Genomic DNA, 12,075 nt, shown 5'->3' with positions numbered 1-12,075 from the left:
CATTTGAAGATGATTCAGTGGATGAAGAAACTCAGATAATACTTTTTCCACCATGAGAGGGTGATAAGACCACATATGGATGTTGGAAAGAGAAACTTTTTTACTTTGATCTAACTTAATTATTTGCTTCAGTTAAGTTAGGTCACCTTAAAAATAACACGAAGTTTTCAGACAATTATTTTCCTTTCATTCAAATTAATTCAATTAAGTAGGTGTAACTTTGGTGCTGCTGTTAGAGCGGCACCGCAAGGGATTGTGGGATACCATTCCCTCTGCCTGTCTGGACAGATTTGGGTTTAAGTGTGGGTTTTTGACAAAATGTGTTTAGTTGTTTAGCTGTTTTACTGTGTTTTGCCGAGTTATTTTGTCCTACTATGCTTACGTCTCTGCACCATGAGTGAGAGTGAAGGAGAGCATGATGAGTTTAAATAGCACCCCTACTAGTACAACCTGTAAAGATATTGATGGAAAATTATTTAATGAATTTTTGCACTCCGTGAATTTTTCCGTCCTTTTTATTGTTATAAAAATGAGCACATCTGCCGGCTAAAACTTAGACATAAGAGAGTTCAAGAAATATAAGTAATTAAGATGATAAAAAGATTAATGGAGTAATGTGACATTTAGTTAGATAAATACGTAAATTTGAGTTGTATAAACAGTTATTGAGTTTTATAGACGTAAGAAATTAGGTTGAAAAAATGTAACTAAAGTATTTGTTACCAATAGAAGTGATTCATTTAAGTTGGCAAAATTGGATATATATATATATATATGCGTCACAAGGAAAATGGAAACATAATCAGAAACTCGTGCCTTTACTTTGTTGTTTTTCTCGAAGCAGAAACTCTTTCTTGCTGATGCAGCCGTGTTACTTTTTTGGTGGACGTATAATCTTCATACGCCGTCATTAAAATCTCAGACTTCGTCTCACTGAAGTGTAGCGCTTTCTTTTTTTCACCACGCGTTTCCACGGTGACTCCAAAAATCGGCAATCTATTGAGAATGTCTTTATGTACCTGCTGTGCACGAGCATTAACCCAGGGTTAACAAGTCGAGCGTAATTACACTAACTCATATCCGGTCTTTTGGAACCAACATACCCAGAGTAAGCAAGTTCAGGCGGATTTCAGCCAGAGTTTAGCTTAAAGTCAGGCTAGTTTAAACATGCTTCCTGGGGGGTATTCCTGAAAGCAGGTTATGCTAGCTCCCAAGATAAGTTTGAGGCTAAGGAAGTTGATAACCTCAGTTTTCGGTTCCAGAAATGGAGGTATGTTTCAGGGTAGGTCAAGTTGCCATAGCAACTCATGCTCTGAACATAACCTGGTCTGGAGCAGGTTTAGTTGAAGGTTAGTTTGTTTACAGAGAGGTGAAGCAGCATGGAGTGTCCATTTGAAGGTGATTTAGTGGATGAAGAAACTCAGATAATACTTTTTCCACCATGAGAGGGTGATAAGACCACATATGGATGTTGGAAAGATAAACCTTTTTACTTTGATCTAACTTAATTATTTGTTTCAGTTAAGATAAACCATTTTTTGTTAAGTCACCTAAAAAATAACACGTAGTTTCAGACAATTATTTTACTTTCATTCAAATTAATTCAATTAAGTAGGTGTAACTTTGGTGCTGCTGTTAGATCGGCACCCCAAGGGATTGTGGGATATCATTCCCTTTGCCTGTCTGGACAGATTTGGGTTTAAGTGTGGGTTTTTGACAAAATGTGTTTAGTTGTTTAACTGTTTTAGCTGTTTTACCGTGTTTTGCCAAGTTATTTTTTCCTACTATGCTTACGTCTCTGCACCATAAGTGAGAGTGAAGGAGACGATAATGACTTTATATAGCACTCCTACCATCTTTTACAGAAACAATAATGATGGTGAATTCTTTAATGAATTTATGCACTCGGTGCATTTTTTTCCCCCTTCCTTTTAATTGTTATAAAAACGAGCATATCTGCCGGCTCAGACGTAGACATATGAGAGTTCAAGAATCATAACTAATTAAGATGTAAAAAAGATTAATTGAATAGGAGTAATGTGACATTTAGTTAAATAAATATGTAAATTTGAGTTGGAAAAAAAAATTACTGAGTTTTATAGACGTAAGAAATGAGGTTGAATAAATTTAACTCAATTACTTGTTACCAATAGAACTAATTCATTTAAGTTGGCAACATTGGATAAGTTATATATATGCGTCACAAGGAAAATGGAAATAAGATCAGAAACTCGTGCGTTTACTTTGTCTGTTCTTCTACTACAAGCAGAAACTCTTTCTTTTGCTGATGCAGCCGTGTTACTTTTTTAATGGACGTATAATCTTCATACGCCGTCATTAAAATCTCAGACTCCGCCTCACTGAAGTGTCGCGCTCTCTTTTTTTCTCCACGGGTTTCCATGGTGACTCCGTAAATCGGCGATCCATTGAGAATGTCTTTATGTACCTGCTGTGGTTAAAGGCCGGAGAATGTATATTGATTATTTCAGACATTTTTTTTGGTTCCAGTTGTTTGTGTTTATTAGTTTACTTGTTTTTTACGTTATGTTTCCTTCCATCTGTGGCCATCTTAACTCTCCAGGTTTTCATCATTTCTTTATAGTGCCTATTTTCCCCGGATCAGGGACGTACCATTTATTCATTTGATTCTTGAACTAAACAGGTTCATGCAACTAGTTCCATCTGGATTATAAAGATGTTATAATGTGATCCTGTCTTTGTCTCCTTTAGGTATCCCTGTTCGTGCAGAAATTCCCACCATTCCAGTTTTATTTCACTTGCATAGATTTATTTATTTGTTGCAGCTGTGAAAAGAATCTGGGTGAAACCACCGACACATTTGTGAATTCAATTAAAGAGGCTCAACGTTTGCACGGCTTCCTAGGATTAACGTCTCATTTTGAGTTCAGAGCTCATGAACGACTTCATAAATACTTCATTATAAAGAAATTGAATAAACTCCGAAATCCCATTTCTCGCAACTTTGAGGGCTCCTTGCTTGTGAGACGCAGCAGAATATAAAAATAATCCAAAATGTGGCCAAAAAGAAAAATCCCCCTTAGGTTTGACAGCATATCCCCCCCCCTCCCCTACACACACACACGCACACACACACAAACGGCGCTCCATGGGCCACAGTGCTGATTGACAGCTGAGACGTCTTGGAGACCCCCGGGAAACAATTACAGACAGCAGGAGCAGGAATTCAAGACAGCCTGAACTCATGACTCTAGCTGAAGTAAAAACAGACCAAGGGAGAATTCAGTGGTGATGGAGAGCGCCCCCTTCTGGCCCATGAAACCTCCACGTATTAGCTATGAGAATAACATTATTTTAATCACCCAGCTTAATGAAATATCCAGTAAATTCAGGTTTTCACCTTTTTTATATTATTTTTTGTGTTAATTTTATAATCTGATCCGATCTATTTATGTATTTAAATTAATGCATATTATTATTTTATGCCTCATCATTTATCATCTCTTTGGTGTGGATGAAAAAAAAAAACGAGTTTTTGCTTCTGCTGGAATCAATTTACTGACTGATTCTTACTGACTTCATCCGTGTTGATGCGATTTTCATGAAAAACAGGCCGACTCTCTGCAGAGGAGGCTCCAAATTCACTGCACATCCCCGCTGGAGAAGAATAATCTCCCCATTTTGTCATTATTTTAGAATTATATCTGCTTTTTTTCTCTCTCCCAAAGACATGAAACATCCAAGAGCAAGATTTTTTTTTTTAAATTGCAAGACATTTGGGGCCAAATTGATCTGTGTTCTGGGAAGATTTTGAGCATTTCCTTAAAAACCTGAACAGTTTTTCCGTTCTCCTCCACATCTATGGGTTCCAATGCTCCAATCAGTGAACAAAACTTCCGTCTAGAAGCGGTGCAAGCTTGCAGCTGCTGGCTCATCGATGTTTATGTTCATTTTTTTGCAGTGTTTACCTGTTTTCATTGTTTGAAAGCACTCAGAGAAAAACTGCATGGAAAATAGCCACGGTAATTTTTGGACTATAAGTCACAGCTGCCAAAGCAATGAATGCTAACAAGTCGTTTGTTTTTAACACTTCAAATCACTAAATCCATTGGAATATTCATCGTCTGTGTCGCTCTGGAATAATTCCGCCAAGCATCATGCTACTTTTTACACCAGGCATGTGACGCACATCCAAAAGCGTGCTAAATGTGCATTATTGAACACACGTAGTGGTAACACTGATCTATTCCTACCCAATACTAGTGCGTGTCCACCGCCTACATCTTGGTGCAAAATGTCGAAGGAGCTGCAAATTTCATAAATCCTGCTCCAGGCTTTTTCTTTTATGGCTCTATTCTGATATATGAACAACTTGGTGTCCTAGAATTTGCTTTTATTAATTTCTCCTTCATGATTAATTTTCATAGAGAGATGCCATTCATCTGTCACTACCAAATTCGAGTCCCTAACCGGGCAAAGTTGCACTTTGTTTTGACTTTCATTCAATGAAGGCACGTTTTGAACGTAGAGCTCTAAAAAGGTCTTGCAAATGTGCGTAGCTATGTGGGAAAGCAAGAGGTTTGTCCGCGGGAGCCCGAGAATAGTGCAATAGTCGCTAGAATGAGTGTTGTTGAGGCCGGCACGAAAGTAGCTTAAGACTCAGCAAAGTAAAACAGATCAATTCTGCTTCTGCGTTGCTGTCAGTAGCATATACTCATACACACACCTACAGTGCCCTCTAGTGGTTGCTGCTATTCATTTAAAAAAACAACATTTACATAGCAAAAAACGCGACTTATGCTCCAAAAAGTATGGTATTATGACATTTAAATAAAAGAAACTAGGGAAGGGTAACAATACAGAACCAAAAAACCATAGAAATTCTATTCTTACAGTGAAGCAGGATGGAATTGGGATGTTTGATAAAATTTTTGTTTAGATTAATAGAATTATAAATCTAAGGTGCCAGCTTCGTGCTAAAATAAAGATGGACTTTTCCAACAATTATAGAAGAATTAAAATCACTGTTAATGAATTGTGGCCAGCAGCAGTCACTGACTGCAAGGTGGGTGGGGAGAGCGGGGGGTAAGAACCGGGCGGAGAGGGCGGCTGTGGTCCATAGAGGCGGGTGGCGAGGGCGAGTAGCACCTGCGGGCCATACAATGCTATACACGGCTTTAATTAATTAATAGTTATTGTCTTTCTGTTCAATAAACAACTCCAAAAACTCATCTTTTTTATTTTTTATTTTGTTGAGACATCTGAATGTAGATCTAAAATAACCAGAACTCCTTCTGCCTCAGCCCCCACCCCTTTCCTTACACTTCGACCACATCCCAGCCTCCACCTCCCCCCCACACACACACGCACACAAACTCTTCCCCTCCCTCCCTCCCCCACTGGTTGCCATGGAAGCTGATTGGAAGGATTGTTCCATCCCTCCTGCACAGACTCTCACTCTGCAGCAGGCTGAAGCTTCACAGCCAGAAAGATGCCATGTGAGCTCTGAAACACACACAAAGCCTCCTGCAAGAGTGATCTACCATCAATATCTCTGCATGTTTGAATCCTGTTAGCAATATTTAAGATTTCCCCATCAGAATACCGAGTTGGATCCAGCTTCCTGCAGATCACCAACCACTGCAATTTAGGCTCTCTTCACATTCATCTGTAATATCTATTCACCAAATACTGCCAAAAATAAAAAGCCCACACCTAAGGAAAGTCAAGGCGCCCTAACGTCTGCAACAGAACAAAGAAATCTAGAAGCGTCTGCTGCAGTTTCCACCTTCTACTTGCTGCAAAAGTCTGCTCGACGAAGCTGAAAAGACTTCCACACATTCAGTGCTCAGAACACACAAACTCAAGGCTGCACAGTACCGAGCGGACACCGCATCCAGGGTCTGACGTTGCCATGGCAACCACGCTCAGGAACTCATCCATGGAGGTTGGGTTATTAATCACTAACGAAAACATATATGTGCTCAGTACTGATGGTAAAATGTGGACAATGGTTTGATTCTGAGTTAGACTCTGAATATAGATGGTTGGTTTTTTTTTTTTTGTTCATCACTTTCATGTTTTTTATGCAGGTTCCAGTTTGCCTGGAACTCTACTGACATGTACTTTAGGGAAAACCAAGGGAATCTTTATTCTTTACTCTATATATTTTCTGTTCTGATTGCTGCATTCCATTTTGTGTTTTATTTTTAAAAGATATGTCCTTAAATTGTCTGAGACCTGACTTCCTGCCTTGTGTTGCCATTCACTCTGTGTGGATTATTTTCTGGCATGTTTTCTCTCCCAAAACTCAAAACACCTGTAGATTTCTCAAAGATGACTCAAACTATTCTCAGTTTAGCTTTTGTGGATAAGAAAACAACAAAAAAAGACATAGGACAATTTTAGATAGGAATGTGGCATTAATAATGTGTTTTTAACATTTTTGGTGCATAAATGCCATGTGAGTTCAACAGAATTTCTACGTTGCCTCGAATCAGCTGGTATAATTGCGGCATACAAAGGTTTGAGCATATTTTTTCATGCACATATTTTAAGTTTAACCAAGTAGCAATCTGCTCTTGTTGACTTACATAAAACTAAACAAAAATACTGCCATTTTGCCATCTATCTTTTACGATGCAAACAAAGATAAATACAAACAGAAGCAATATAACAGTTGACAAAAGATCAATTGCCAACGTAAACACAAGTAAAAACACTAATGTAGGCACAATACTAAATATAAATGCAGACACTAGTAGGATGTAAATGCTAACAGAAACAAAAGTAAAAATATTAACAGAGACATGAGTATAAACACCAACGTAGATTCAAGTATAAATGTCAACATAGACACAAGTTTTAAATGCTAATGTAGACAAAAGGATCGAGGGTAATGTAGACATAAGTACATATGAACGCTAATGTAAACAAAAGTGTAGATGGTGACGTCAACATAAGTATAAACGCGAATGTAAACAAAAGTATAGATGATTATGTATACATATAAACAATAAAAAAGACAAAAGTATAGATGGCAAAGTCAACACAAGTATAAACACTACTGTAGACAAAAGGATAGATGGTAATGTAGACATAAGTATAAATGCTAATAAACACAAAAAAGGATAGATGGCAATGTAAATATAAGTATATACACTGATGTAGACAAAAGTTTAGATGGTAACGTCAACGTAAGTATAGATGCTAATGTAGACAAAATTATGGATGGTAATGTAAACATAAGTATAAACACTAATGTAGACAAAAGTATAGATGGTAATGTAGACATAAGTATGAATGCTGATGTAGACAAAAGTATCGATTGTAACATCAACATAAGTATAATCATTAATGTAAACAAAAGAATAGATGGTAACGTCAACATTAGTATAAACACTAATGTAGACAAAATTATAGATGGTAATATAGACGTAAGTATAAACACTAATGTAGACAAAAGTATGGAAGGTGACGTCAACATAAGTATGAACGCCAATGTGGAAAAAAAGAATTAGATGGTAATGTAGACATAAGTATGAACACTGATGTGGACAAAAGTATATTCATACTTATGTTGAAGTTACTATCTGTACTTTTGTCCACATTAGTGTTTGTACTTATGTTGACGTTACCATCTATACTTATGTCTACATTAGTGTTTATATGTCTACATTCCCATCTATACTTTTTTATACGTTAGTGTTTATACTTATGTTGACGTTACCATCTATAATTTTGTCAACATTAGCGTTCATACTTCTGTTGACTTTACCATCTATCCTTTTTTCTACATTGGTGTTTATACTTCTGTTGAAGTTACTATCTATACTTTTGTCTACATTAGCATTCATACTTATGTCTACATTACCATCCATAATTTTGTCTACATTAACATCTATACTTGTGTTGACCTTACCATCTATTCTTTTGTCTACAGTAATGTTTATACTTATGTCTATATAAAAATCTATACTTTTGTTTACATCAGTGTATATACTTATGTCTACATTACCATCTATACTTTTGGTTACATTAGTTTTATATGTCTACATTGCCATCTATACTTTTGTCTACATTAGTGTTTATACTTGTGGTGACGTTACCATCTATACATTTGTCTACATTTGTGTTTATATGTCTACATTACCATCTATACTTTTTTCTACATTAGCATTCATAGTTGTGTCTACATAATCATCTATATTTCTGTCTACATTAGTGTTTATATGTCTACACTACCATTTATCCTTTTGTTTACATTAGCGTTCATAATTATGTTGATGTTACAATCTATAATTACATCTAGACAAAAGTATAGATTGTAATGTAGACATAAGTATAAACACTAATGTAGACAAAAGGATAAATAGTAAACTAGACACAAGTTCAACTGCTAATGTAGATAAAAGGATAGATGGTAAGGTAGACATATGTATAAACACCAATGTAGAAAGAAGTATACGATTAACCTAGACACAAGTATGAGTAGTATCAAATCAAACTCTTTTTCAAAAACGTATTTAGAGCTAAGTATCTTTTCATTAATTTTTTTAATGTTAAAATTAAATCCTAGGAAAATACTGTTTCAATAGTTTTAAGCAACAATTACTGTAGTATCTGGAATTTTATTTTTATTTATTTATTTTTTTATGCTTGTCCTGTCCAACAGCTAGGCAGGCAGATGAGAGCTGAGGGCCTCTCGTGTTGGACATATTTTACTTTAACAAGAGGGGTTATTAATCTTCAGACAAACCAAAGGTGTGACTGAACAAACCCCTTTTGTAATTGAGACCAAACTTTATTCATTTCAACCATGATTGAAAATCTTTGGTGTTGGACCGGACGGAAAAGGAAAGAAGGGAAGAAGAGGGAGGGATGTCAGGGGGGGGGGGGGGGGGTGATAGTGAGAGGGGGGGGTAAGACCATGAAGCAGCATAGAGCAGACAGGTTTACTGGTTGTTTATCGTTACGGTACAGTTCAAATGTAGTACAAAAAGGGCGGGGCCTGTTCACACACACTCAAATATTATCAACACACCTGCTAGCTGCAAAAAATGTTCACATGTCAACATGTACACAAAACAGATAGTGTTCACGAACGCATACCTATGCCTTTAAACCAACTAGTGTGAAATCTTTCATTCATTCAATCATGCAAACTATAAGTGCAAAGGTGAGCTAACACCTGTGCTCAGGTGAGTGTTTATGTTCTTCTAAAATGGATGGTGGAATGTGAAAAGAAGGAGGAGGAGCGCCCAGCCACCCCCACACCCAGACCCCCGCCGCAGCAGCAGCGGCAGCCGGAATTCCCCCAATGCCACACGGGAACAGGCAGGGAACAACCGCCCCCCGGGCGACCAAGACCGCCACCCAGGCCAGGGCCAGCAAGACCGCCGCGAGGCCCCCAGAGCCAGAGAGCAGGGAGGCGCGGAGGGAAAGAGAGCGCCGCCCCAGCCCAGACAGGAAAAAAGCAGCCCCCCCGCCGCGCCGGAAGAGCCCAACGCAGGGCCCCACCGGAGAAGGACGCCCACAGCCCCAGACGAGCACCCCACCACCACCCAGGAGTTCCGGGCATCCCCCGCCCCAACCCCAGGTACGAGCCAGGACCCCCCAAGGGAGACCCGCTCCGTACTCCAGGCAGCCACCCACCCGGCCCACGGTTGGTCCAGGGAGGAGCAAGGCAGGGGCCCGCCGCCCCCGCCCAGGAGGGGGGAACCCCGGGGAAAAAAGGGTGCCCCACAAGGGGTATTATAAATATGGCCCGACCAGGCTCGGCCATGTTGGAAGTTTGGCGGGGCCCAGCGCTCAGGGGCAAGGACCAGGACCCAGCCCCCAGGGACACGAACACCCCCGGCTCAGGTGCGGAGAGAGCACCGCCGGGCCCAGGGAGCCGGCACCCAAGGGACACGGCCGCCATCGCCAAGGGGCCCGCACCCCCCACCACAGAAGGGGTAGGGGACAGATGGACCCAGGTCCCACCTTCCTTGCAAAATGTGTGTGCATGTGTGTGTGTTTATGTTGGAATGTATATATTGAAGGGGGAGGGGTGTGTGTACTAAGGGGGGTGCAGTTAAAATTGGCGAGTAGGGCACTAAGGGGACATCTCCTGATTACTCACAGTTATGTCCCCTCACCCTCCCCACCAAGGGGCCCTAAATGTCTAAAGTGCGGTTAAAATTGGCGGGTAGGTTGCCAGGAGGACATCTGCTGCTTGCTTGCAGTGATGTCCAAGCACCCCCCCTACCAAGGACCCTAGATGTCTAAGGTGCAAATAAAACCGAAAGAGGGGGGGCCCACTCCATACGGCAACCATAGGACGGGGGCCACTGCCAAGTAGCCCCCCCCCCCCCCCCCCCCAAGGCGCATCGCAGGCTAGACCCCCCCACCCCCTCACCCTAATATGAGGTTATATAAGGGGGTAAGTTGGGGACAGCTGGTAGACTGTCCCCCGGTGGTAAAACAGCTGTCCCCCAGCCCCCCCCCCAGCAAAGGGGCCAGGGCCACCCAGCCCAGGGGCCCCACCCCCGGAGGCGCCGACACCCCAGGCCCGGCACCACCCACCCCACACAGAGAGAGAGGAGCCAGAAAGCGTCGCCCCCCCCCCCGGAGCAAGCCCAGGCCCCCACCCCCAGACGCCGGCCTTAGAGGAGCTCTGGTCAGGCCTTGACGGGACCGAGGAGGCCAACCGGCCGAGGCAACCACTGATTGCCTCAGCGGAGACCCCGACCCGCTAGCCCCCCCGACCCGTACCAATAATGGGCCCCCCCAGAACGCCCCCCCACAGGACAGGGCCAACAAGCCCCCCACCCCACCCCAGACCCCGCAGCCGAAGCGGATGACACCCAGAGCGACCGGGGGCCCCAAGAGGGTTGTCCCGTCCCGCCCCAGAGCCAGGGAAGGGCCGATCCCAGCCCCAGGTGCAGATGGACAGCCCATCCGGCGCCGCTGCATCCCCCCCCCCCCCCCCCGAGCAGGGCCCCCCCGCAGCGCAGGCAAAGGGACCACCCCCCCAAGCCAAGCCAGACTACCACCCCACCCCCCCACCACGCACCCCCACACCCAAGCCCAGAGGACCACGCAGCGGCCCAGCCGGCCCCACCTAGGCACCGGACCCGAACCCCCGACCAACGGAGCCCCCACCGCCCCCGCCAGGCACCGGAGGCCCCGACCCCCACCCCAAACCACGGCAGAAGGGCAAGGAGCAGCGACGACCAAGCCCCCCACCCCCTAAGTCATGGAGTCAACCACAGGAGACCATACAGACTGAATTCTTTCAAAGTTACTTGAGCTTTGAGCTGACATTTTTTCCAAGCTGATATGATCAAACAGCAGATTTCTGTGTTGACCTATGTTTATATTTTTCTTGTTTTTCCAATTTATTAAAATAGTTTTTTGGCAATACAAAGAGTTTTGAAAATGATAGATGCTAATCCTTCTTCTATATCGATGGCACTCATGTCACCAAGCACACAAAGTGACGGTGAGGCCGTGATTGAAACCTTAAGCCAGACTGATAAATCGGCACATACCTGCTGCCAGAGAGCCTGGACAGGAGTGCAGAACCATAGTGCATGCATGTAATTGTCGGGTAGATTACCGTCACAGTGCTGACAAATGTCTGAGTTACTGAGACCCATCTTGAACATCCTCTGTCCAGTGTAGTAAATTCTGTGAAGAGTTTTGAGATGGATTAGCTGCAGATTTGGACTTTTTGTCAGTTTAAAGGTGTTTAGACAGAGTTCTGACCAGAAGCTTTCATCTGTGCTGATGCTCAAATCTGCATCCCATTTTTTTGTTGGAAGGGCAATATTGTTATCTAAATTACATAAAAGTTTGTATATTTTGGAGAGAGTTCTATTCATTGAAAAATTAATCAGAGTGGTAACTACATCTGGTAGCTTTAAATCGTCGTCTTTAAATTTATACTTTTTAGTAATACTTGATTTAAGTTGCTGATATTCCAAGAAGTTATTTATTCCATGTTTGTCTTGAAGTTCCTGGGGAGTTATGAATCTTCTATCAATAATTACGTGCTCTAGTTGTTTTATGCCCCCTGCTTGCCAAGCTGGGAAGTGAATCATTTTTTTGTTA

This window comes from Oryzias latipes, chromosome 2, assembly GCF_002234675.1.
Source record: "Oryzias latipes chromosome 2, ASM223467v1".
Classification (NCBI taxonomy): Eukaryota; Metazoa; Chordata; class Actinopteri; order Beloniformes; family Adrianichthyidae; genus Oryzias; species Oryzias latipes.
Note: the sequence above shows the minus strand (reverse complement) of the source record.